The following is a 27,307-nucleotide window of genomic DNA, read 5'->3' on the forward strand; positions in this document are numbered from 1 at the left end:
ATATATTTAATCAAAATCCTATTTTCTACTGAACATGGAAAAAATTGACCAGCCTTAAAATGAACAACTATGCCACTGAAGGAACAGAAAATCCAGGCTTAGAGTTGTTCCTGCATCATTTCTAGTACTAAAAAGCCGCGTCTACACATGCCGGCTACTTCGAAGTAGCCGCGCCTCCTTCAAAATAGCGCCCGTCACAGCTACACGTGGCGGGCGCGACTTCGAAGTTGACATCAACGTAGGGCGGCGAGACGTCGAAGACGCTATCCCCATCAGGAGATGGGAAGAGCGCCCTACTTCGATGTTCAACATCGAAGTAGGGAACGTGTAGCCGTTGTGCATCCCGCAACATCGAAATAGCGGGGTCCGCCATGGCGGCCATCAGCTGAGGAGTTGAGAGATGCTCTCTCCAGCCCCTGAGCTTGATGGTCGCCGCATGCAGCGGCCCCTTAAAGGTCCCCACCCCCTGCCTTCCTGTGCAGGAAGCTGAGAGAACGTGCAGGCAGCAGCCCAGCCACGCAGCCAGCCTGCACGTCTCTGAGCAGCCACATCAACCCCCACCACTGCGATGGCCGCCCCCCAGCCCCTTAAGTGCCCCCAGGGCACCCCCCCCAAGGGAAGCCAGGGCTCGCAGGCTGGCAGCCAGGCGGGGAAGCGGCAGTGGGGCCCCTCCTGGACGGAGGCCGAGTTTCGGGACCTGCTGGGGCTCTGGAGTGAGGAGGAGGTGCTCCAGGTAATGGGGAGCAAGAGGTGGAACGCGGATGCATTCTCTTGGCTGGCCGAGGGCCTGGCCACCCGGGGTCACCCTGCCCACACTCCTGACCACGTCAGGAGTAAGGTGAAGGAGCTGCAGCAGGGTTACGCCCGGGCCCGGGATGCGGCTGGCCGATCTGGGGCCGCCCCCGTCACTTGCCCCTTTTACAGGGAGCTCAGGGCCATCGTGAGCCCCTGGCACACCTCCTCCCCTCCGGCCACTCTTAATACCTTGGCCGACGAGCCCCAGCAGGCCCCGGAGGCGGAGTCCACCCCGGAGGTAAGCTCTGCACCCCAGGGGCCGCCCCAGAAGCCCACCCCTGGGGCACCAGAGGAGGAGGAGGAGGGGGAGTCCTCCTCCAGCGACGCCGGGCTCTGGATCCACATCCCATCCCGGAGCTCCAGCAGGGCATCCATCCACCGGGTGTCCCCCGACCGTGGGAGTGGACCATCAGGTATGTACCCCTCCCGGCGCACACCCCTGGGGTTGAGGGGCGGGGATAACAGATATGACCAGGGCCCTCCACATGCCCAGATGACCATGGCCCCAAGGACAGCAGTGGCATGTCCCTCAGAAGAGTGCATCAGCCCCTGCCCCCGCAGCAGGACAGTGCCATGCCCCATCCCTGGGGATGGGGGGAGCGGAACCTAGGGTCCCCCAGGGGGAGGGGGGTGGGACACCGATCATCATCAGCAGCAGATGTGCAGCATCTCCCGGGTACGGGGATGGGGAACCAGCAGCAGAGGGGTGGGGGGACAAGGGCCACGGCTCGGGGCCCACACTAACGGCTGTCTCCACTCTTCTTTCCCCCCGTGTTCCGCAGCTGCACAATCAGAGGGACCGGAGAGCGCCAGCGAGGCGTCAGTGGTCCCGGAGAGCCCACCGGGGCCATCACTCCAGGCCAGCCCCTTGGCGGAGCACCGACTGGCCCCAGGGCAGGGACGATGGCGGAGCCAGCACCATCTGAGGATGGCGACAGACCTCCAGCTGCTGGCCATCCTCTGTCAGCAGCTGGAGGTCTCCGAGCAGCAGCTGCGGGTGGAGGAGCGGCGCCTCCAACTACAGGAGCGGGCGCTGGCCTGGCGCCAGGAGGCATGGGGGGGAACTTTATGTGCACATTTGAGTGCATCGCAGACTACCTGGCCCCCCATGCTGCGCCGGCTGCCGCTGTGCCCGCCCTGCCTGCTCCACCAGTGGCTCCACCCGCTGCTCCACCCGCCATCGCACCGCCGTCCGCCACCGAGGGCCCTTCCGCTGAGGGGGACCTGGGGCCAGCTGACACCCTCCGGCCTTATCTCCCGGTCCGCCTGGCCCCCAGCCAGCCCCGGCGTGGGCTGCGGCCAAGGCGCAGGTCGCGGCCGCCCACCCCCAGTGCTGGACATTAGGGGGTGTGGGGCCCAGGACGTGGCCCCCCCCTCCCCCTTTGTATATATCCCTGTAACACATCCAGAAATGCCCAGCCCCTTGACCTAGGGCGGGCGGCAGCAAAAAGGGGGTTAGAGCACCAGCCCGTACTCAGTTCGGGTGGTCAGCGGCTCACCGCTACAACACCATACAGGCCCCAGCCCTCAACCTAGGGAGGGGCCGCAGTTCACAAGAGTAGTATAGTTCTGGGCCCAGCCCTCAGTCCAGGGCAGGGCAGCAGTTCACAGGTAATAGTACAGTTCTAGGCCCGGCCCTCAGTTCAGGGTAGGGCAGCAGTCCCAAGTACTAGCACAGTTCTGGGCCCAGCCCTCAGTCCAGGGCAGGGCAGCAGTCCCCAAGTACTAGCACAGTTCTGGGCCCAGCCCTCAGTTTGGGGTGGAGCAGCAACACAAGGGTTTAAATGCAGGCCCAGCATAGGCTGGCCCTGTCAAGGAGGTGGGGGGTAGGGGGTTACAGGCCCTCCCACTCCACTGCGACCCGGCCCGGGGCCCTGGGGGGTCGCTCACACGCAACCCCGGCAGTGGGGATCCAGACCGCAACACACTGCCATTGGTTCGCGAGCGTCGTTCCCTGGGCCACTTCCTACCTCACCCTCTGCTGGCGGAAGGTCCCAGTCCATCTGGTCAAGGGGTCCCCCTAGGTCTGTCTCCGCCGGGTCATCCTCCTTCGGGGGCTCTGGCCAGTTGTCCATAACAATGTCGTTAGGGTAGTCGGGCGGCGGTAATACAGGAGACGCGAGGCGATCCTGGGTCTGAGTGCTGAAAGGATCCGCCAGGACTCTGGAGCAGCCCGCTCCTGGGGCCTCTTCCAAGGCGGGGGGGTCTCTGCCGGCGGGAAGGTCCTGGTAGGTCTGGAAAGTCCGGGTAGTCCCCTTGGGGCATATGGACCCGGGATTGCTTGGAGCCTCTGGGGGCCTGCTCCTCCGGCCTGGCTGGGTGGCCGCAGGCCCTCTCCCTTTGGTGCCGAGGAGCTCGTGCAGGCATGTCCTCCCTGCCCTGAGTCCCGCCTTTGGCTCTTCTAGCCCTTGGCCCCGCCCTCTGAGGGGCGGGCCTCTGGTCTCCTGGCTCCGGCCCCGCCCACCAGGGCCTCTGCATAGTCTCCCCTGCCTCCCGGTCTGCAGGAGGCCATACTGACTCACTACAATCCCCTTCACCTATCTTTTGTAAATAGTTTGTATTAGACCCCTGTTCTGTTATGTTATGATGATACCTGCCCCCCATGTAAATAGTTCTCCCCTTCCTTGTCTTCCCCTTTTTTCCCCTTTCATCTTATAATACGTATATATATAATATTTATTTTGGCTGTACAGAGTTATGATATAATAATAAGAGTTCAACATATATATTCTGGTTTCACAAAAAACATGTCTGTCTTTATTTACAAGAAAAGTGGGGGGGGGTGTTCTTGGGTGCTCTGTGGTGTGGGCGTAGGGGCAGGGAGTGTTGTGGAGGATGGGGGGAGTGCAGTGGGGGGCCTGCCAGCGTTCACCCGGCAGCCTCGTCGAACTGGGCCCGCAAGGCCTCCCGGACCCGGGTCCCTTCGGGGTCCACCTGGCGACTGGGGGCAGCGGGTGACTGCACATCGGCCCTGCCGGCCTCCACAGCCCAGCCCTGAAAGAAGGCCTCCCCCTTGCTCTCCACGAGGTTGTGGAGGGCGCTGCACGCGCCCACAATCTGGGGGATGTTGGTGGGGCCCGCCTCAAGGCTGGTGAGGAGACATCTCCAGCACCCCTTGAGGCGGCCAAAAGTGCACTCCACCACCTGGCACACATGGTTCAGGCGCATGTTGAAGCACTCCTGGCTGGCTGACAGGTGGCCCGTGTAAGGGTGCATGAGCCAGGGCCGGAGCGGGTATGCCGCATCTGCAATGACGCAGAGGGGCATGGTGGTGTCCCCCACAGGGATCTCCCGCTGGGGGATGTAGGTCCCCGCCTCCAGCCGGCGGCACAGGCCCGAGTTCTGGAATACCTGGGCGTTGTGGGTGCTGCCAGGCCAGCCCACATATATGTCCAGCAAGCAGCCCCGGCTGTCCACCAAGGCCTGGAGGACTACTGAGTGGTAGCCCTTCCGGTTTAGGTAGCGTCCTCCACTGTGCTCCGGGGCGCGGATGGGGATGTGGGTCCCATCCAGAGCCCCGAAGCAATTGGGGAAGCCCAGGGTGGCAAAGCCCATGATGGCAGCAGCCGGGTCCCCAAGCCTCACGAGCCTGTGGAGGAGCAGGGCGTAGATGGCGCGGACGACCTGCAGGGGAAGCACATGGGAGAGCACCAGTGAGGGGTGTGCAGGGTGTGTGTGGCCCTCCCCCGCCAGGGCTCCCCTCCCCTCCCCTCCCCTGCCAGGGCTGCCTCCCCATCCCCCCGTGGGTCCTCTTACCTCCATGAGGACAGCCCCGACGGTGGCCTTGATGATGCCAAACTGCTGGCCTACGGATCAGTAGCTGTCTGGAGTGGCCAGCTTCCAGACAGCGATGCCAACCCATTTCTCCACACTGAGGTCACGCTGCATGAAGGTGTCCTGGTGCCTCAGTGCGGGGGTGAGCCACTAGCATAGCTCCAGAAATGTCTGCCAGCTCATGCGAAAGTTCTGGAGCCAGCGGTCATCGTCCCACTCTCCGAGCACCAGCCACTCCCACCAGTCGGTGCTCGTGGGATAGCTCCACAGCCGGTGGCGTGTGAGGCGGGGGGGGGCGGGGTGCTGCAGGGTTTGGGGTTGCTTCCTCCTCCCCTGCGGGCAGCTCCTCCTCTGTGGCTAGGATGTGATCAGCTGCCTCCTGCATGGCATTGAGCAGGGCGAGCACTGCTCCTACAGGGGTGGCTGGGTGGACCTCTGGCGGCTGCTGCTGCTGCTGCTGGGGGTCCATGACTGCATCGCTCGAGGTGTGCGTGCCTATGGCTCTGCAGACCGCGTGCTGTGCAGGCTGAGTGTGTCTGCGAGGGGCCCTTTAAGGGAACGGCTAGCTGTTGCCCCGGAAGCGCTCGTCCGCCCTGTGACCCTCTCTGCAGCTGTTCCTGGCACCCTTATTTCGATGTGTGCTACTTTGGCGTGTAGACATTCCTTCGCAGCGCCTACTTCGATGTGGTGCTGCCCAATGTCGACGTTGAACGTCGATGGCACCAGCCCTGGAGGACATGTAGACGTTATTCATCGAAATAGGCTATTTCGATGTCATGTTCACGTGTAGACGTAGCCAAAGAAGGGTTCCTTTTTTAGACTATCAAAGTTTTAAAGGGCCAAAAAATGTTTGTTGACAAAAAAAAATATTGCATATCATCCATCCAGCAGCAATTGAATTAAATTAGGGTAATTACATGTGTAAAGGAGGAAATCATCCAGTAGGAGGAGGAGATGATTGTCTACCTATTGAACTGAGTAACTGGTGGGGTCAAATCTCCAGTAGAGAAAAGGTGATACAAAGTCTGGGGGAAAAACTGTAGCGAAGATATTTGCAGATCTAAAGATGCATGTTTTGGAGGCTGACTGTAGTAGGGGTGGGGAGGTTGTCTGCTGAGAATCTAAAAGGGAGAGATGTGTATTTTGAAGAGACATACTGACATACTCTTATAGCATGTCAACCAGACACAGGGTCAGCATGATCCAGAGCCTGACCTGAAAGTACTTACTTACTTACTTAAACCCTTACACTCCAAGTGGAGCATAGGTCATCTACAAGTCTCCTCCACTTCACTCTGTCTTGGGACAAAACTTCTATGTGACTCCAGGAACACCCTAGTTGTTGTCCTTCAGTCTCAGTAGATCTTCTTCAGGTTGTCCAAGGTCTTCCGCTTTTGCATTTTCTTTGAGGATTCCATGCAAGAGCTTGATGGACTATGCCAGATGATGGTTTTCTGACAGCATGGCCTAGCCATCCCCACTTTCTTCTCTTGATTTGAACATATAGTGGTTCTTTTCCTGCTCCTCAGAGTGGCCAGACCAAATTAATTGTGAATGTGCTAAGATCTTAAATTTAACAATGTCCCATATGTGTAAAAATATTACAGGATTCCTTTGAGACCTGAGCCAGAGAAGATATCCAGATAAGTGGAGCTGAAACATTGCTAGTCCTATCCAGTGAAGTGAGATTATATCTCATTATATAAAACATATTTCTGGGACTTCTAATGAGATATTTGCCAAGTATTAAAAATATCATATGATGACAGTACTTCTGACTTCACAAAAATATTTGCCAGAAGAATTATACCCAAAAAAGCTACTGTATTGAAAATAACTAGGAAAAGCGCTGTGTCTGAGAATAAATCAATTTTAAAGAGCTAAATTTTCAGCCTATTTGAGGGTGCATCCCTTCTGCATCCAGAAACTTACCTTTGTGCATGTCATCTTTTCTTCTGAGTGCACAGATTTGGGTTTGGCACATGCCAATAAGATGGTGCCAGGAAAGCACACAGATGCTTATCTCATAGAAGGCTTATTAATTTAACTGTAGCATGCTTTGGTATGCCAACTCATAGGCCCTCATTAGATTGTTTCCTTTAATTATGGGTATTTATTTGATTTCAACCTATCAGAATTAAAAACCACTTATGAATCATGGAAGAGAAGCTCTACAAATATATGCCTAGCACCACACCTGCCTATCTCTCCACCCACTCTGGCAACATTGTGCTGGCTTCTGGTTTGACTGAGCCACAAAACAGAAGAAAAGGAACTTACAGTTAGCTTTAGATCTGTATTCCAAAAAGAGCTTTTCTTTAGTTTTTCTTAGGGTGACCACATTTCCCTAGGCCAAATAAGAGACACTCAGGAGGTGAGGGAGGAGTGGGAATGACACCTTCCTGGAGCTTGAAACATGACTGTCCTGGCTAAAACAGGTTGGATGGTCACTCTACTCAGGCAGTGGCTGCCCTGTGGAGGCTACCACCCTGCTGGGGGTGGAGATTGCTTCTGTATGTGGGGAGCAGCTGCATCTCCCAGCTGCTCCCTACCTTGGGGCAATGGGAAACAGCTGCTGACCCACAGGGGACCTCCCTCTCTGCCCCATATCTAAGGTTGCCGGAAATGAGACTTCAGCCATGCTGGCAAAGGTCCCAGCTTTCCCAAGCCGTGCAGAGCCAGGAAAGGGGTGGCTGACATACCAGTCCAGCCCCTGGCTCCCCAGAGCCATGGGGAGCCAGGCAGCAGCCACTCTGGTCCAGGTCCCAGCTCCCTGAAGCTGTGTGGAGCCCAGAACCAGCTGCCAGCAGCCACGCCGGTCCTCTTCCCAGCTTTCCTGAGCAGTGGGGAGCTGGGAACCAGACAGCCTCACCCCCTGATCAGGGGAACAGGGTAGCCCAGCAGAGGGGCCTAATCTGGGACAATTAGCCCTTCTGTTAAAATAAATCAGGATGCCTTTCTGGTGTGTGAAATACAGAGATGTCTTGGCCAAAACAGGACGTATCGTCACCCTGCCCTTTGGTGATTCATTTTATGTATTTTTATTGTGTAACGTGCCAGGAAAGGTGCACAGAGTCAGAGTTTAAAGAAGAAATACTATTAAAATCAAAGTTATAAAACATAATTATTCGTCCTATTTATGTTTAATAATTTTTTGTTCCCTAGGTGTAAGCTATAAGCTCACAGTACAAATAAGAACACACGATTATTGCTAGGAAGAGCTTACAATGTAATTTAAGATGTGATGCATTGAAGACAGAGAGCAAAATAGTATGGGAAGGATTGACCACGGAAGAATGAAAACACCATACATAAGACTACATGCATATACCTGCTCCAAACCCACTGAAATCAGTGGGAGTCTTTTCCACTGACTTCAGTAGACCCTGGATAAGGACTTAATTCACCAAAGACTAATGCATAGTGACGTCAGAGAAGAAGGTTTTGTTGCTTAATAATTGAAATAGATGTGTCTAAACTGTGGAAGTGATTGTAGGCATTGCACAAGTTGGCCTTTAAAAGGATTTCAATGCGAAGTAGTGACCTTGCTGAGGTAGTGTGATGTGTTGGACTCCTCTTCCAGGGTCTCACTGGATGTGCTGCTGTGTCACTGAGCTCACTGGTCCTACCAGCCTGGGGTTTCTTTACTCTGTGCTGCTGTGACAGGCTTTCAAGCTCCTTTACAATGTGTGTGTGCATGCATGCACGCACGCACGCACACACACACACACAGAGGGATACAGTTGTGGGATCACATGATGTCTGTAAACAGGTCAGCACTCTCCAATGCACTCATACTCTGGAGTGTAAGCCCAGAATTATATTGTCTTGCGCTGTACAGAGATCTACATAGCAAGCACATGAAATTTGCTCCCTCCCTCAGTGTGAAGGGAGATATGTACAACTTTTTGCCCCTTCCACCACTATGAATTGCACAGACTGGGTTACTGTATAAAGAAGAAATAGATTTATTAAGCACAAAAGGTAAATGTTCAGTGATGTATAATTGATAGCAAAGAGATCAAAGCAAATAACCTTAGTAAATATTAACCCCTCAAAAAAAAAAAACTATTTAACACACTAGGGCTACGTCTACACGTGCAGCCAACATCGAAATAGCTTATTTCGATGAATAACGTCTACACGTCCTCCAGGGCCGGCAACGTCGATGTTCAACTTCGACGTTGCTCAGCCCAACATCGAAATAGGCGCAGCGAGGGAACGTCTACACGTCAAAGTAGCACACATCGAAATAGGGATGCCAGGCACAGCTGCAGACAGGGTCACAGGGTGGACTCAACAGCCAGCCGCTCCCTTAAAGGGCCCCTCCCAGACACAGTTGCACTAAACACACAAGATCCACAGAGCTGACAACTGGTTGCAGACCCTGTGCCTGCAGCATAGATCCCCAGCTGCCGCAGAAGCAGCCAGAAGCCCTGGGCTAAGGGCTGCTGCCCATGGTGACCATAGAGCCCCGCAGGGGCTGGAGAGAGAGCATCTCTCAACCCCCCAGCTGATGGCCGCCATGGAGGACCCAGCAATTTCGACGTTGCGGGACGCGGATCGTCTACACGGTCCCTACTTCGACGTTGAACGTCGAAGTAGGGCGCTATTCCTATCTCCTCATGAGGTTAGCGACTTCGACGTCTCGCCGCCTAACGTCGAAGTTAACTTTGAAATAGCGCCCGACGCGTGTAGACGCGACGGGCGCTATTTCGAAGTTGGTGCCGCTACTTCGAAGTAGCGTGCACGTGTAGACGCAGCTTAGAAAGACTATCCTGAGTGATAAACAGGCTGGCAGGTTCTTAAGGAAGAAATTGCCCTGGCTTTTCCAGGTTTTCATATACATAAATTAAAATTTCTTCCAGACTTGGACAATCACTTCCCATAGTTCAGTCTTTGTTTTTCAGGTTTTTCCAGGTGAGTGGTTTCAGGGACAGGAAGGAACATAATCTCTCCCACCACAAATGTCATCATCCCCTTTTATAACTTCTTCCCACATGCTAGAAAGTCCTTTTCCTATGGCTTGGGTCAAACTGCCTCCATCATGTAGTGCTGTCTTTGAGAGTTTTCTTACTGTACACAGCTGATGGGGTAATCCTTGTGCTTTCTTCAAATATTGATCAAAATTTAGGTAACACATATGGGGAACTTAGAATAGCAGGATTTACAAGAACATTTGCCTAGAAACAAAGTTAAAATGTACCACCTGCCTGTAATCTATGCCTGCTTCAACTGGCAGTTTGTGCCCCTGTAGGGTAGGCTGGCTGGAGATTGATGAACCTGCTAGGGCTCTGTGTAAAAGCGGTGTGTGCTTTTTTCAGCTCAGACAGCAGACACGCATGCATTAAGCTCCAGAGATTCCAAGTTTGATCACTGCTGCTGCTATCCTATCAATGGGTGGTTGGCATTACATACCACTGGATTCTTCCATCACAGTCAGTTTGAATATATATGGGGGACAAAGTAGTTTGTGGCCTATTTTGAATGTTAAGATGTATGGAAAACAGCTTGACCATGGTTACTTCATTCACCCATGGCCTACTCAATCAATGCGTACTAGAATTCCTGGGCTGCACATATGCCCAACATTATTGAAACATAGAAAAAAACACCTATTTTTGTGTCAGTTCAAAATGTGGTCTCATAACTATACTGTTTCTGAAAAGGAGATAATTTCTTAACCAGGGAACATTGAGTACTCAATGAATTAATTTATCCCTTATTCCAAAAAACCTGTCTTCCTACCTAAATGTCTCAGAAGAATTCTTGTGAGAAGCTTGCACCTCAAATTATACTTTGTCATTCCACCTCCATCCTATTTTCACACATCAGTTCGAGACACAATACCTTCCTGAAAGCTATAGCTGTCAACTGTTGGGATTGGTGAACAATTTACCTCACAAAATCTTGCACCATGACAGTTTACACACTATTTCCAGGTTTATAATGATTCTTCATACTTTGTGATGGCATCATTCTTGACAGTTCCTAACCTGATGATGGGCCACACACTACCCTCTGTCTATGCACAGAATTCCCACTCATATCACTCCAAGAGACTGATTGTTCAGACACCTTTTTTTTTTTTGTTAACCAGAAAAGTAAGGATGAGTCCCAAGACCAAAGAAAAAAGTCTCTGATTTCTGATTTAAAGTTAGTAAGTCAGTACTTATGGGCACTTCCAGCTAGTAGCTTTTTTTGGTGTAAATAAGTCAGACTTCTTGCCACGACCTTCCTGGTAATTTATATAACATTGTCCATTATGGTTTGTGCTGGAACTTTTAAAAACTTACCTTCTCCAAATAATCAGATTTAATTACTGTAGTTTTGATTATGTCATATTATGCTGCAATATGAAGAACTGCTAGGCAGAGATGGCATTCACCTTTTGAGGAGAGAGAAGACCCTATTTAGACACAGACTGGCTAACCTAGTGAGGAGGGCTTTAAACTAGGTTGGACAGGGACAGGGGAGCAAAGCCCACAGGTAAGTAGAGAAGCTGGAGACCTGGCAGATGGGTCAGAAATGGGAGGGAGCACAGGCTATAATGGAAGAGAAAAAGGAGGGTCAGGGCAGAACTGGGAGGCAAGATCAAATCAATATCTTAGATGCCTATATACAAGTGCAAGAAGTATGGGTAATAAGCAGGAAGAACTTGAAGTGCTAATAAATAAATACAACTATGACATTGTTGGCATCACAGAAACTTGGTGGGATAATACACAATTGGAATGTTGGTAGGGGAGAGTACAACTTGCTCAGGAAAGATAGACGGGGGAAAAGGGAGAAGGTGTTGCCTTGTATATTAAAAATGTACACACTTGGACTGAGGTGGAGATAGACATAGGAAAAGGATGTGGTGAGAGCCTCTGGATTAAGCTAAAAGGGGTAAAAAGCAAGGGTGATGTCCTGCTAGGAGTCTACTACAGGCCACCTACCCATGTGGAAGAAGTGGATGAGGCTTCTTTTAAACAACAAACAAAATCATCCAGGGCCCAGGATTTGGTGGTGATGGGGGACTTCAGATATCCAGATATATGTTGGGAAACTAACACAGTGACACACAGACTATCCAATAAGCTCTTGGACTGCATTGGAGACAACTTTTTATTTTGGAGGGTTGAAAAACCTACTGGAGGGAAGCTGTCCTAGATTTGATTTTTAACAAATAGAGAGGAACTGATTGAGAATCCGACAGTGGAAGGCAGCTTGGGTGAAAGTGATCATAAAATCATAGAGTTCACAATTTTAAGGAAAGGTAGAAGGGAGAACAGCAAAATAGTCACAATGGATTTCAGGAAAGCAGATTTTGGTAAACTCAGAGAGCTGGTAGGTAGGGTCCCATGGGAAGCAAGACTGAGAGGAAAAACAATGGAGGAGAGTTGGCAGTTTTTCAAAGGGACATTAGTAAGGGCTCAAAAGCAAGCTATTCCTCTGCGAAGGAAAGATAGAAAATATGGCAAAAGACCACCTTGGCTTAACCAGGAGATCTTGCATGATCTCAAAATAAAAAAGGAATCATATAAAAAATGGAAACTAGGACAAATTACGAAGGCTGAATATAGGCAAACAAAGGAATGCAGGGGCAAGATTAGAAAGGCAAAGGCACAAAGTGAGCTCAGATTAGCTACGGGCATAAAGGGAAGCAACAAGACTTTTTATAAATACATGAAAAGCAAGAGGAAGACCAAGGATAGGGTAGGCCCATTGCTCAGTGAGGAGGGAGAAACAGTAACAGGAAACTTGGAAACGGCAGAGATGCTTAATGACTTCTTTGTTTCGGTCTTCACTAAGAAGTCTGAAGCATAGTGAATGCTAGTGGGAAAGGGGTAGATTTAGAAGATAAAATAAAAAAAACAAGTTAAAAATCACTTAGGAAAATTAGATGTCTGCAAGTCACCAGGGCCTGATGAAATGCATCCTAGAATACTCAAGGAGCTAAGGGAGGAGTTATCTGAGCCATTAGCTATCATCTTTGGAAAATCATGGGAGACAGGAGAGATTTCAGAAGACTGGAAAAAGGCAAATATAGTGCCCATCTATAAAAGGGAGAAAAAGAACAACATAGGAAACTACAGATGGGTCAGTTTAACTTCTGTGCCAGGAAAGATAATGGAACAACTTATTAAGGAAATCATCTGCAAACACTTGGAAGGTGGTAAGTTGATAGGGAACAGCCAGCATGGATTTCCAAAGAACAAATCATGTCAAACCAATCTGATAGCTTTCTTTGATAGGATAACGAGCCTTGTGGATAAGGGAGAAGCAGTGGATTTGGTGTACCTAGATTTTAGTAAGGCATTTGATACAGTCTCGCATGATATTCTTATCAATAAACTAGGCAAATACAACTTAGATGGGGCTACTATAAGGTGACTGCAAAACTGTCCAGATATTCATACTCAGAGTAGTTATTAATGGTTCTCAATTCTGCTGGAAAAGTATAACAAGTGGGGTTCTGCACTGTTAGGACCGGTTCTCTTCAATATCTTCATCAACGATTTAGATATTGGCATAGACAGTACACTTATTAAGTTTGCAGATGATACCAAGCAAGGAGGGGTTGCAACTGTGTTGGAGGATATGGTCAAAATGCAAAACAATCTGCACAAGTTGGAGAAATGGTCTGAAGTAAACAGGATGAAGTTTAATAAAGACAAATGCAAAGTGCTCCACTTAGGCAGGAACAATCAGTTTCGCACATACAGAATGGGAAGTGACTGTCTAGGAAAGAGTATGGCAGAAAGGGATCTAGGGGTTATAGTGGACCACAAGTTAAATATGAGTCAACAGTGTGATGCTGTTGCAAAAAAAAGCAAACATGATTCTGGGATGCATTAACAGGTGTGTTGTGAACAAGACGTGAGAAGTCATTCTTCCGCTCTGCTCGGTGCTGGTTAGGCCTCAGTTGGGGTATTGTGTCCAGTTCTGAGTGCCGCATTTCAAGAAAGATGTGGAGAAATTGGAAAGAGTTCAGAAAAGAGCAACAAGAATGATCAGAGGTCTAGAGAGCATGACCTATGAAGAAAGGCTGAAAGGCTGTGCTTGTTTAGTTTGGAATAAAGAAGATTAAGGGGGGACATGATAGTGGTTTTCAAATATCTAAAAGGGTGTCATAAGGAAGAGGAAGGAAACTTATTCTTTTTGGCCTCTGAGGATAGAACAAGATGCAACAGGCTTAAACTGCAGCAAGGGAGGTTTAGGTTGGACATTAGGAAAAAGTTTCTAACTGTCAGGGTGGTCAAACACTGGAATAAATTGCCTAGGGAGACTGTGGAATCTCCATCTTTGGAGATAAATTTAAGAACATGTTAGATAAATGTCTATCAGGGATGGTCTAGACAGTGCTTGGTCCTGCCATGAGGGCAGGGGGCTGGACTTTATGACCTTGCAAGGTCCCTTCCAGTCCTAGCATTCTGTGATTCTATGATACAAAATGCTTGTTACTTAGAAACAGTTTTTTAAATTGCTCTCTTTCTGGCAAACTCCAATAGAAACAGCTTGTGGCTATTAAAAAAGATGGTTTGTTCTAGTGCAAAAGATGAGAGATGAATTAAGAATGCTAACACAGATTAAATATATACATACTGGTGTTTAGTTTGCACATTTGAATTAATGACCAATTCAATTTATTTCACTGATCCTTAGATCTTTTCCAGATGTTTCTAGTGCAATCCTATAGCAACTAATTGAGGTACAGTAGAAAAAAGAGAAGCAACCATAAAACAAGATTTCATTACAGTTTTGCTGATTTTACATTACTTATGGCATTTCAGTCATCTTTGCATTTCATGAATTAAATCTTGTTTCTTATGACAGCCACAGCTGATGACTGTTGACTCATCATTCCAACTTCAGATCATTCCTCTGTTTCTTGCATTTACTTTTAAAGGGACTGTCATTCATTGGTTTGTATGCAGAATGACAATTCAGACAGCAGGGGGTAAATTTTCAAGGTGGTGATTGGGAGGTACAGTGTAAATACAAATCAAATTATTTGTTAATAGGATTTCTCTGCCTCCCTTCTCCAATTGCTTTGAAAATGCACAGCTGTGTCTCATTTACTGGATAATCCTACTGGCAACAAGCACCACCACCACCAGAAATTCCAAAGAGGGCTGGCCATGTGCTATGGTGGCTGTCTGTGCAGAAACACCAGAGCAGGGCTTGGTGTTAATGTTTCAGTCCCTGAGCAAGTGATGATCAGGCATATGGCAAAAAAAAATGTTTGAGAACTATTCTGCTCCTCCATTGCTCTGTATCAGCCAAGTTAAACACAGCATCAGTATCAATAAGATGGCCAAAACATCTGTCATTAGAGAACTGTTTGCTGTCATTACCACTAACACTGTGCTGGCAGCTATCACTAAAGTGGGAGAGCTGGCTTAAAATGCTACATTGAGACAAATGTATTCCGCACAACACATCAGCTATGTAGTTGAATGCCTGGGAGAACATCTGTCACATACAGAAAACAACCTTGTCTTTCCACATGAGCTAAAAACAAAAGCAAACTGTCCATCCATCTATCTGTCTGTGCACATTCTTATATTTCCATCTATCATCATTGCAGCCACTGAGAGGGCTTCGCTCCAGCCAGGACAGGAAATAGGTCTGTGATGAATTGATGGAGGACTACAAACATTTCTTAAGGGGAAAAAGTACAAGGTAATCCCAGCAATAACTGCAGGCATGTATTAAGTCAGGAAAAATTAAGTATACTTTTTGTTAGAGAATTATTCAACTTCTAATGCACAAGCCCATCCCCAGTAGAAACATTTCAGTCACAATAATTAGGTAAGTGAGTGTTTTCAGAGTTCCAAATTTTTTACACCACACTATCCAGATCCATACATACAAGCTCACACCTTACATGTAATGCGAACAATTGTGGGTTTTCCCTCCAGTTTATTAGAGATTTTGCTACAGGAGACATGGATGAAATTTTGTAAAGGACTAGAAGATGGACTATCCCCAAGCCCTGCAGTTTTCATTATGGGATGCAGAGTATTGAGTGTTGCTCAGCACTGTGTATTCATATTTTCCCACCTTCCACATGATCAGCTGTTGGGCTGAGTCTTGAAATACGGGAAACCATTGTAGTTTCTTACCACTATGGGCAACATTTTCTCCTGCTCGTGCCTGTTCTCTGAAACTGGTTTGGCATTTGTCATAGTTAAAAGCAACTGTACCTCTACTCCCCACTCATGGTCCACCAGGAGACCCTACTCAGAGCTCCCCACTTCTTAGCCATCAACTCTCTTGGAGAGAGAACTGAATCTCTTTATCCTATCTGACTGGGGTTTTAAGGCTGCACAAGTCTCTGATTTACATGATAATACTCCCAGCAAGCCAGACTGCCTAAAAGGACAGCATCTGTGCTTTGGTTTCTCTCCAGAGGCTATGGACAATATATTGCCCAATTATAAGGTACTTCACAACTCTTTCTAAGCAAGCACATTTGTTCTTAAGGTGGAAGTATAACCAAGAAATAATATGAAAAAAACAATGAAAACTTGCAAAAAAGCTTATGGAGGTCATCCCCAACTCCAGCTTTGGGCTCTGATAGGTATCAGGTCTTCAAAACATACAAATCCTTACTCAGATTCAAAATGAGAATCCAAACTGGGAAGTCCAGGCCTTTCTTTCTACCTCTCAAGCCTCTCTCCAGTCTCTGGGGACATGATTAATAGACAATCAATCTTGCCACAGAATGTGGCTACAGAAGGCTGTGTTTTTGCATCACTGAGGATGATGAATTTACATATTCCACAGGAAATCCCCTTCATTTTTGTTGCCCCAAAAGGCCATTCTTGCTGGCACATTTTCAGTATCAGCCCTTTGAACTCCCAGGCCTCATACTACATCTCTGCCCTGGAGAGGATACATACAATTTCGGCTCACAATACAGCATAAGTTTTGCATTCAATGATCAAGCCTGTCAAACCATCTTCTTGCCTTCCCACCATCCACCCACCTGGGCAAAGAGTACAGAGCAAAGGTGCCCAGTTGGGCAGGATGAGGGCTGACCTTGTTCCAGAGAAGAATCCTAGATCCTTTTCAACAGTACTAGCACCTTCCTCCCATCAATGGAGTTTTAGGTATGAGGGAGAAGAGAGAAAATCAGCCAAGCTCAGGAAGGACCTGTTGAAAGGAGGAGACTGGGGAAGTGTACAATACAGTCTCATGGAACTATGCAGGCCTGGATCCCCCATACATCGGTGGAAAAGTGACATGGTGTCAAGTTTTTCAGTTTCATTGCAATACAGTATCTGGTGTTTGTTTTTCTTAAGGCTTCGGCAGCTAGATTCACATGATTATATATGAATCTTAGGTTCCGTTTAAAACAAAAGGATAATTTTTTCCCGCTCTTGTGGTTCTGGGCACAAGATGGAAAAAATGAATGTAAAATCTAGAAAGCTCATTAAATGTACCATAAACTTCTTCTTTTCTCAAATCTCTCGATTCTGAAACTAGTTTCCTGGGATTTGAGATTATGGCACATGAATTTTGCACTCATGGGTTTGGCAGTACTGCCACTGACAAGGAGAATATGTGGCGGGGTCTCTTGCCCCACCTTGCTCCAAAGGGCTCCTGAGTTACCCCAGGGCCTCACCACCCAATCAGGACTCTGTGTCCTGGCCCCAGTACACGGAGCTTTACAGCCCAATCATGCCTCAGTGGCCTAGATTCTCTCTGCCTTAGGCTCTTGGGGAGGTGGCGGTAGGGGACCTTGCGTCCGCCCACTCCACCTAGCTCCAGCCCAGGGCCCTGTTGGTGGTGGGTGTGGGAACCCCAGCCACCAGCTCAGCAGGGAGCCTCACCGCAACATATTGTGCTCACTGGTAACCTTCCCAGTTCCTCAACCCTGGGCTACTTCCTACCCCATTCTTATTGTAGTCTGTCATCTCCACTCAGGCCATACTTCCTCCAGCTGCTCCTCCTGTGGACTGCTACTCTGGGGGGAGCTGCCACCACTGTCACTGTTGCACCTCGGTCAGCTGTGGCAGTGGCTGTTGCTGCTGCTGCCACAGCCGCCACTCAGGCGGTTGCTGTGGTTGCTCCTTAGGCGGCTGTGGCTCCCAGGCTTCTGTAGGATCTCCTTACCCCCTGTTGGCCATCTCCAACTGTCAGGCTTCCCCAACACTTACACCTGGTCTACAGCTGGAGCATGCCCAGCAGGGCCTTGGGAGCGGGGCCTTTTCTATCCAATAGGCCTGGCTCTCACACCCCTGCTCAGTGCAGGGTTGGTACACCCCATCACAGCATAATTCTGTGAAATAAATTTTCCAGCATTGCTCTGTTACAATGACTGGGGTTCAGAGGTTCAAAAAGCTGAAAGTTCTTTCATTCTTTCTGGTGTCTACTTGGTTAAGAACATATTGGGTTAGACCAAAGAGCCATCTAGCTCTGTAGCCTGTCTACTCACAGTGTCTACTGTCAGACACTTCAGAAGGAAGGAACACAACAGGGCAATTTATTGACTGATCCATCCTCTGTTGGCCAGTCCCATTTTCTGGCAATCAGAGGATTAGGGACTCCCAGAGCACGGGATTGTAACCTTGACCAACTTAGCTAATAGCCATCGACGTACTTATCCACCATGAACTTACCTCATTCTTTGTGAACCCCATTATACTTTTAGCCTTCTCAATGTCTCCTGGCAATGATTTCCACAGGCTCACTGCACATTATCTCCAGAAGTACTTCCTTAAGTACGTTTTAAACCTATGGACTGTTAATTTTACAATGTTGACCTCTGGTTCTTCTGTCACGTGAAAAGGTAAATAAACTTCCTTACTCACTTGCTCCACACCATTCAGGGTTTTATGAACCTCTATTATATCCCCCCTTAGTCATCTCTTTTCTAAACTAATGTTATATATTCTTTAGTTCTTAACCCTTTTGGCGGAGTGCACACTAGGGGGGCTGGAAGAATTTTTCTAGGGGCTGCAGCACCCCACCACCTCTAGTTCCAGCTCCTATGACACGCTGTGGCCCCTTGGTCCTGCACCTAAAAGACGCATAGATGCTCCAAGCTAGCGCGACACCCATGTTCTTTATTTTGGCTGTGTCTACACGTGCACGCTACTTCGAAGTAGCGGCACTAACTTCGAAATAGCACCCGTCGCGGCTACACGCGTCAGGCGCTATTTCGAAGTTAACTTCGACATTAGGCGGCGAGACGTCGAAGTCGCTAACCTCATGAGGGGATCGGAATAGCGCCCTACTTCGACGTTCAACGTCGAAGTAGGGACCGTGTAGACAATCCGCGTCCCGCAACGTCGAAATTGTGGGGTCCTCCATGGCAGCCATCAGCTGGGGGGTTGAGAGATGCTGTCTCTCCAGCCCCTGCGGGGCTCTATGGTCACTGTGGGCAGCAGCCTTTAGCCCAAGGCTTCTGGCTGCTGCTGCTGCAGCGGGGGATTCATGCTGCATGCACAGGGTCTGCAACTCGTTGTCGGCTCTGTGTATCTTGTGCTGTTTAGTGCAAGTGTGTCTGGGAGGGGCCCTTTAAGGGAGCGGCTGGCTGTTGAGTCCGCCCTGTGACCCTGTCTGCAGCTGTGCCTGGCACCCTTATTTCGACGTGTGCTACTGTGGCATGTAGACGTTCCCTCGCTGCGCCTATTTTGATGTGGTGCTGCGCAACGTCGATGTTGAACATCGACGTTGCCAGCCCTGGAGGACGTGTAGACGTTATTCATCGAAATAGAACTATTTCGATGTCGCCACATCGAAATAGGCTACTTCGATGTAGGCTTCACGTGTAGACGTAGCCTTTGTGTTCATCTCCCACCACCAGTTCTCCACTATTTACAGGCTATTTACAGAGCTTGGCCTTACACCAGCCTGACCCGAAACAGATTAAAAGGCTCCTTTCTCTCTTTGAGCTTGACCTTCCCCTCCTGGTCTCTGCTCCCTTCCACACACTTCACCCTTTCAGCTGTAGCCTAATGAGGCTGCCAGGTGCAGTCAGTGATTCAGCAAACCAAGACTATTTGCCCAGCATGAATTCATTTCCCCTGATGGGGGCTGAAATGGCAGGAGCTGATGGAGGCGTTCCTGGCAGCACACTGCCACAAACCTTTTAGCCATTCACCCAACTGGAGAGTCAGGAAGTCACAGATATTTCCCAGTAGAACCTTGAGAGCTTGAGAAACCTTGGAATGGTGCACAATGGAAAATGATGTAACCAGGGACAGAGCATACAATTCGAATTAGGAATTTTGAGATTGACACAAATTAAACTTTTTCATAAATAGCCTTTGATATATTTGATGTAAAAATATCCCACATTCCTGCAAAGTGGGGTTTTTGTTGGTTTTAACAAAGTGTAAGCATTTGAGATATGATCTACAATATCAACATGTTTTTACATCCAATAAGTTGGTATTTGTTTTCCATCATCTTATTTTGAAGGTGATGACAATGGATGCTACAGAGGATCAAAAATGATAGCATGGTTTTATAACTCATATTCTATTGTTGTTACAGAGTCTGATGGTAGAATTCTTGCAGGCACAGTGTGCTTCTTTGTTTTCTACTTTTCCATTATTCTATGTTCAGCATAAAAAGTCTTCCATATCTCATCTGTCCTTGCATCCAATAAAATAATATACTACCTCCCCATCCATATGGATATTAATAGCAAACTGTCATTCCACTTTAATTGGGATGTCACAAAACTATTATCTCCTTCTCCTCAGTTTTTCATTTTCAGAATAATGGTATTTCTGTTTTTCTTTCTACAGGTAAACTAAGTGACTAGGACTTCTTGTTTGATTCTCAACACTACCGCCTGTCTCTTTGGATTTGAACAGTGAAACCAGGCCAGATCTTAATATCTCACAAGCTCCCCTCAAAAATATTTAGTGCAAGTTAATGACTGTCTTCCCATCCTATGAATTTTCTTCCATTTCACTTGCTCCATTGTTTCATCCATTTTCAAATGACTTCATTTCCTAATGGAGCTTTGACTGACTTTGTAACAGGTTCTTCTCTCATTGGGACCTTGCAAACCAAATCACATTATGTTTGTGAGCACCGAGATGGTATGTTCACCACAAATACAAGTGCTCTATTTTAGATTTAGCGGTAAATCTCTTTCAAGCCCAGGTCAAAGGAAAATAATATGATCATACAAAATAGTAATTATGTCTAAGCTTTCCATAAATACCTTTGCTGAGATATATAAATTGTTCAGTCTGTCTGCAGAACTAACAGCCCTTAAATCAAAGTATCTTCAATTTGAAAACCTGCTAATTATAGCTGGCTCTGTTTGGTTCTCTGAGCTACTATTTATTGAGCAATTATATCATTGATTTAGGGGTTTTGACACAGAGTAGGTGGGGGCTGTAAGGAAATATCAACACCAGTCCTCCCTCTCAGCACTTGCCCTCACCCCGACTTCACCTGACTTCTGTCTGATTTTCCTCCTGGATGATGTGACGCAGGGGTCATGTGATGACCAGGTTATTTAAAAACAAATATAATTGCTTATTTCTCCAAATGGTGGAAGATTGAGGAGGTTCTGTCTATGAAGACCTGTGGAGAAGCTGCCAGAAATGATTATGGGAAAGGATTTGTGAGGCCTATATTTATACACAATGTAGAAGAAGCCAGAGTACAGTATATGACAAACTGACAATGTCCTGCAACTTCTTACACAAACCTTGTGAAATTAAGCTAGATTTTTTGAACTAAGTTAAACCTTATTGAATTGGAGCTCATATTTTCAGGGCCCATTGTATTAAAAATGCAAGTGTATATCTATGCCTTTTTGAGGAGGGGGTGTTACTGCAATTCATTTAGTTACCAGCTCCTTCAAAGTCACCCCTGAAGAGGTTTGCATGTAGGACTTCAAACCTGAAACACAAGGAACCAAGAGACAAAGAGGAATTTTACCTCAGTAGCCTGGTTTTCAAACAGGCTCAGGGCCTACCTCCTCATTCAGTGAGTGAGAAGGGCACGGCTTACGGAGGACCCCAATCCTTCGGGAACAGCTGAAAGGACTGGGCCTACTGATGCCACATAAAACTGGGTCCTGGTTCTGAGTTGAACCTCTGATGAACTTTAAATGATAAGGAGACCTGTTGCACAGGGTGCTGAAGGACTGCTCTTCCTGTATCAGAGGGGTAGCTGTGTTAGTCTGTATCCGCAAAAACAATGAGAAGTCCTGTGGAACCTTATAGACTAATAAATTTATTGGAGCACAAACTTTCATGGGTAAAGACCCACTTCATCAGTACATAAGGTGGCACAGGACTTCTTGTTTTTGCTCTTCCTGGCTACGTCTACACGTGCAAGCTACATCAAAATAGCTTATTTCGATGTAGCGACATCAAAATAGTCTATTTCAATGAATAATGTCTACACGTCCTCCAGGGCTGGCAACATCGACGTTCAACTTCAACGTTGGGCAGCACCACATCGAAATAGGCGCTGCGAGGGTACGTCTACACGCCAAAGTAGCACACATTGAAATAAGGGTGCCAGGAACAGCTGCAGACAGGGTCACAGGGCAGACTCAACAGCAAGCCACTCCCTTAAAGGGCCCCTCCCAGACACAGTTGCACTAAACAACACAAGATCCACTGAGCCGACAACTGGTTGCAGACCCTGTGCATGCAGCATGGATCCCCAGCTGCGGCAGCAGCAGCCAGAAGCCCTGGGCTCAGGGCTGCTGCACACGATGACCATAGAGCCCCACAGGGGCTGGAGAGAGAGTGTTTCTCAACCCCTCAGCTGATGGCCGCCATGGCGGACCCCGCTATTTCGATGGTGCAGGACACAGATCGTCTACACGTGCCCTACTTCGACGTTCAACTTCGAAGTAGGGCACTATTCCCATCCCCTCATGGGGTTAGCGACTTCAACGTCTTGCCACCTAACGTCGATTTCAACTTCGAAATACCGCCCAACACGTGTAGCCGTGACAGGTGCTATTTCGAAGTTGGCGCCGCTACTTCGAAGTAGCGTGCATGTGTAGACACAGCCCCTGTGTTAGAGTTAGGGTGATCTCTAGTAAGCTTGTAATCATGCATATAGTTTCTTTTACTGATTTGTTAATATTTTTCTGTAGTTCTTTTACCTTAGGAATAAATGAGGGCTGCACAAAATGTTTTGTGTGGTTTCTACAACTGTGGGTCATCTCATTGTACTACTGTCTCTGAGAGGGAAGCAAAAAGGACTGATTAGGCAGCCTTTCTCCGTTGGGAATAAAATGGTGACAGCAGGGAACTGTGGATCGGACGGAGACTTCTCTTAGGCAAGACTCCATTGATAGAGATTCTCTAGAATTCAGTCAGAAAGAGAAGAAGGGAGATGATAGAGTATGGGACAGATCAGATGAGAAAAAAAATCACATATAAAAGAATCCAATATATCAGGTAAAGGCAGGCATATGAATAGTGGTAGGTTTTAAAGTGCTTTTACACAAACGCTAGAAGCCTATCTCATAAGATGGGTGAATTAGAGTACCTTATATCAAAGGAGGAGATTGACATAATAGGCATCACGGAAACCTGGTGGAATAAGGACAATCAGTGGGACATGATCATACCGGGACATAAAATATATCAGAAGGACAGAATGGGTTGAGCAGGTGGCGGAATGGTACTGTATGTGAAAGATAATATAGAATCAAATGAAAAAAAATCCTAAATGAATCAAAATGTTCCATAGAATCACTATGGATAGCAATTCCTACCTCTGATGGGAATATAGCACTAGGGATAAATTATCGACCACCTGACCAGGACAGTGATAGTGATGCTGAAATGCTAAGGGAGATTAGAGAGGCTATCAAAATAAAAAACTCACTAATAATGGGGGATTTCAATTATCCCTATATTGACTGAGTACATGTCACCTCAGGAAGGGCTTCAGAGAGAAAATTTCTTGATGCCTTAAATGACTGCTTCTTGGAGCAGCTGGTACAGGAACCCACAAGGAGAGAGGCAATTCTTGATTTCGTACTGAGTGGAACATAGGATCTGGTCCGAGAGGTAACTGTTACAGGACCGCTTGGAAATGGTGACCATAACATAATAACATTTAATATTCCTGTGTTGGGAAGAACACCGCAACAGTCTAACACTCTGGTATTTAATTTCAAAAAGGGGAATTACACAAAAATGAGGAGGTTAGTTAAGCAGAAATTAAAAGATAAAGTAACTAGAGTTAAATCCTTGCAAGCCGCATGGAAGCTTTTCAAAGATACCATATTAGAGGCCCAACTTAAATGTATACCCCAAATTAAAAAACACAGTAAGAGACCTAAAAACGAACCACCATGGCTTAACAACCATGTAAAGGAGGCAGTGAGAGATAAAAAGGCATCTTTTAAACAGAGGAAGTCAAATCCTAGTGATCAAAATAGAAAGTAACATAAGTACTGCCAAATTAAATGTAATAAGAAAAGCCAAAAAAGATTTTGAGGAACAGTTAGCCATAAATTCAAAAAACAATAGTAAAATGTTTTTTAAGTACATTAGAAGCAGGAAGCCTGCTAAAAAGCAGTGGGGCCCCTGGATGACAGAGACATAAAAGAAGCAATCAAGGAAGATAATGCCATTGCAGAAAAACTAAATGATTTCTTTGCTTCAGTCTTCACAACTGAGGATGTTAGAGAGATTCCCAAATCTGAGCCATCCTTTATAGGTGACAAATCTGAGGAACTGTCCCAGATTGAAGTATCATTAGAGGAGGTTTTGGAACTAATTGATAAGCTAAACAGTCACAAGTCTCTGGGACCGGATAGTATTCACCCAAGGGTTCTGAAAGAACTCAAATGTGAAATTGCGGAACTATTAACGGTGGTTTGTAACCTATCCTTTAAATCAGCTTCGGTACCCAATGATTGGAATACAGCTAATATAGAACCAATATTTCAAAAGGGGCTCTAAAGGAGACCCTAGCAATTATAGACCGGTAAGTCTAACCTCAGTACTGGGCAAATTAGTAGAAACAATAGTAATGAATAAAATTATCAGACACATAGAGGAACATGATTTGTTGAGCAAAAGTCAACATGGTTTCTGTATAGGGAAGTCATGTCTTGCTAATCTATTAGAGTTCTTTGAAGGGGTTAACAAGCATGCATACGGGGGGTGGGGCCATCCAGTAGACATAGTATACTTAGATTTCCAGAAAGCCTTTGACATGGTCCCTCACCAAAGGCTCTTATGTAAATTAGGTGGTCATGGGATAAGAGGAAAGATCCTTTCATGGATTGGGAACTGGTTAAAAGACAGGAAACAAAGAGTAGGAATAAATGATAAATTTTCATAATGGAAGGGGGTAACTAGTGGCGTTTCCCAAGGGTCGGTCCTGGGACCCATCTTGTTCAAAATATTCGTCAATGATCTAGAGAAAGGGGTAAGCAGTGAGGGGGCAAAGTTTGCAGATGACACCAAAGTGTTCAGGATAGTCAAAACCAAAGCAGACTGTGAAGAACTTCAAAAAGATCTCAGCAAACTGAGTGATTGGGCAGCAAAATGGCAAATGAAATTTAATGTGGGTAAGTGTAAGGTAATGCACGTTGGGAAAAATAACCTCAATTATACATACAATATGATGGGGGCAAATTTAGCTAAAACAGATCAGGAAAGGGATCTTGGAATTATAGTGGATAGTTCTGTGAAAACATCCACGTGTGTGCAGTGGCAGTCAGTAAAGTAAATAGGACGTTAGGAATAATTAAAAAAGGGATAGAAAATAAGACGAAGAATATCTTACTTCCCCTATACAAAACTATGGTACACAACGTCTTGAGTACTGCATACAGATGTGGTCTCCTCACCTGAAAAAAGATATATTGGCATTAGAAAAGGTTCAGAAAAGGGCAACTAAAATGATTAAGGGTTTGGAACGGGTCCCATATGAGGAGAGGCTAGAGAGACTGGGACTTTTCAGTCTAGAAAAGAGGAGACTGAGGGGTGATATGATAGAAGTATATAAAATCATGAATGGTGTGGAGAAAGTGAATACAGAAAAGTTATTTACTTGTTCCCATAATATAAGAACTAGAGCACACCACATGAAATTAATGGGTAGCAGGTTCAAAACTAATAAAAGAAATTTTTTTTTCACACAGCGCACAGTCAACCTATGGAACTCCTTACCAGAGGACGCTGTGAAGGTCAGGACTCTAACAGAGTTTAAAAAAGAGCTCGATAAATATTTGGATGTTACGTCCATAGATGGCTATTAGCAAGGGGTAAGATATGGTGCCCCTAGCCTTTTGTCGAAGGCGGGAGATGGATGGCAGGAGACAAATCGCTTGATCGTTGTCTTCGGTTCATCTCCTCTGGGGCATCTGGCATTGGCTACTGTCGGCAGACAGGATACTGGGCTACATAGACCTTTGGTCTGACCCAGTATGGCCATTCTTATGTTCTTATGTTCAGCCTGTAGGTACTCCAGGCAGATGGGACAGAGACCATATAACACCACCAGAGAGAGGTGATAGCTGGGGGAGCCTAAGAACATGTGCACAAGCTGTACTCTGGAGGTGCATTTGTTCTGACCTGTGACAGGTAGTCACAAATGAAGGAAATAGCCTGGGTAACAGAGTATAAGTGTCAGGAGGAGGGCCAGTCTTAAGTGTTGTCATTGTTTAGCTCTTCCAGGTCAGGTGTTTTAGTGAGAATGAGCAGAAGTCCCCAGTCAGTTCCTGGATTACCAGGAGAAGACCAGAGCTAAGACCCTGGAGAAGAGAGGTTTATTGAATTGTAAACTTACTAAGGGAAGCACCTCGTTATCAAGGGTTGTTTGACCCAGGGAAAGAAAAAAGGTCATTTAACTTTGAAACCAGAAGGGGTGGAGATTTAGACCCAGGGGACAAAAGTAGTCTTTTGTCTGGCTTGGACTCTTGCTTAGAAAGACCATATTTGATGGTTTCTACCTTCCTATTAAAAATATTGGGAGTTTGTTATCAATATTTGTTCACAAAAAATTATCTACTTAAATAAGCAAAGCTGAGGGGGGCTGTCCTTGAACTAGGTGTCTTTGGGATGCAGAAAATTCCACCTAATGTGTGACAAGTAATTTGTACAATTTTCAGAGCAGCAATTGCTACAAGAATTTTCCTTCACTAAAGATACCTCTTGATTCTATAATAATTAGAAGTAGAGATATGAAAGAGCCACTATCATAGAATTGCAAATTGTGAGTTACACCTAAGAAATGACTGTGTCATACACACTATGCTTTGAACTGTGTGAAAAATAAGGTACATGACATATGGATGCCGAATAACATCTCAGAGAAGTCACATTCACAGTCATAGTCAGCAGATTAACATTTTAACAAGAAGCTGTTCCCACTGGGATAAACTCTTTCAGATGACTGAGAAAACACTTCAAACTGTGCTGAGGAACAGGAAAGCTAGAGATAGAAAACTCTCTATGTTAGAGGCTTTAATACCAAAGAGTCCATTGAACTTTGTTTGGCACTAGTGCTCATCTACTACATGGGAAGGAGAGTCTGAGAGGTTGTTTACCATGCCAGCAAAACCACAGCAATCATAGAAGTGTGTCCCTCATTAAGCATGATGCTTTAACGTATCCCTTTCTGTGTCTAATCCACAGAGGAGGTGAGTTTGCTACAACTCCCAGCTAAGGCAAACTAGTTGTTCTGAATTTTTCACGCCCAGCTCTGTTCTTGGTGATGTCCAAGAGGCATTGATCTCATGTCATCTATGAGTGATCCTGGCATACATGTCACTATGTAG

The sequence above is a fragment of the Carettochelys insculpta genome, chromosome 11, assembly GCF_033958435.1.
Source record: "Carettochelys insculpta isolate YL-2023 chromosome 11, ASM3395843v1, whole genome shotgun sequence".
NCBI classification, from domain to species: Eukaryota; Metazoa; Chordata; order Testudines; family Carettochelyidae; genus Carettochelys; species Carettochelys insculpta.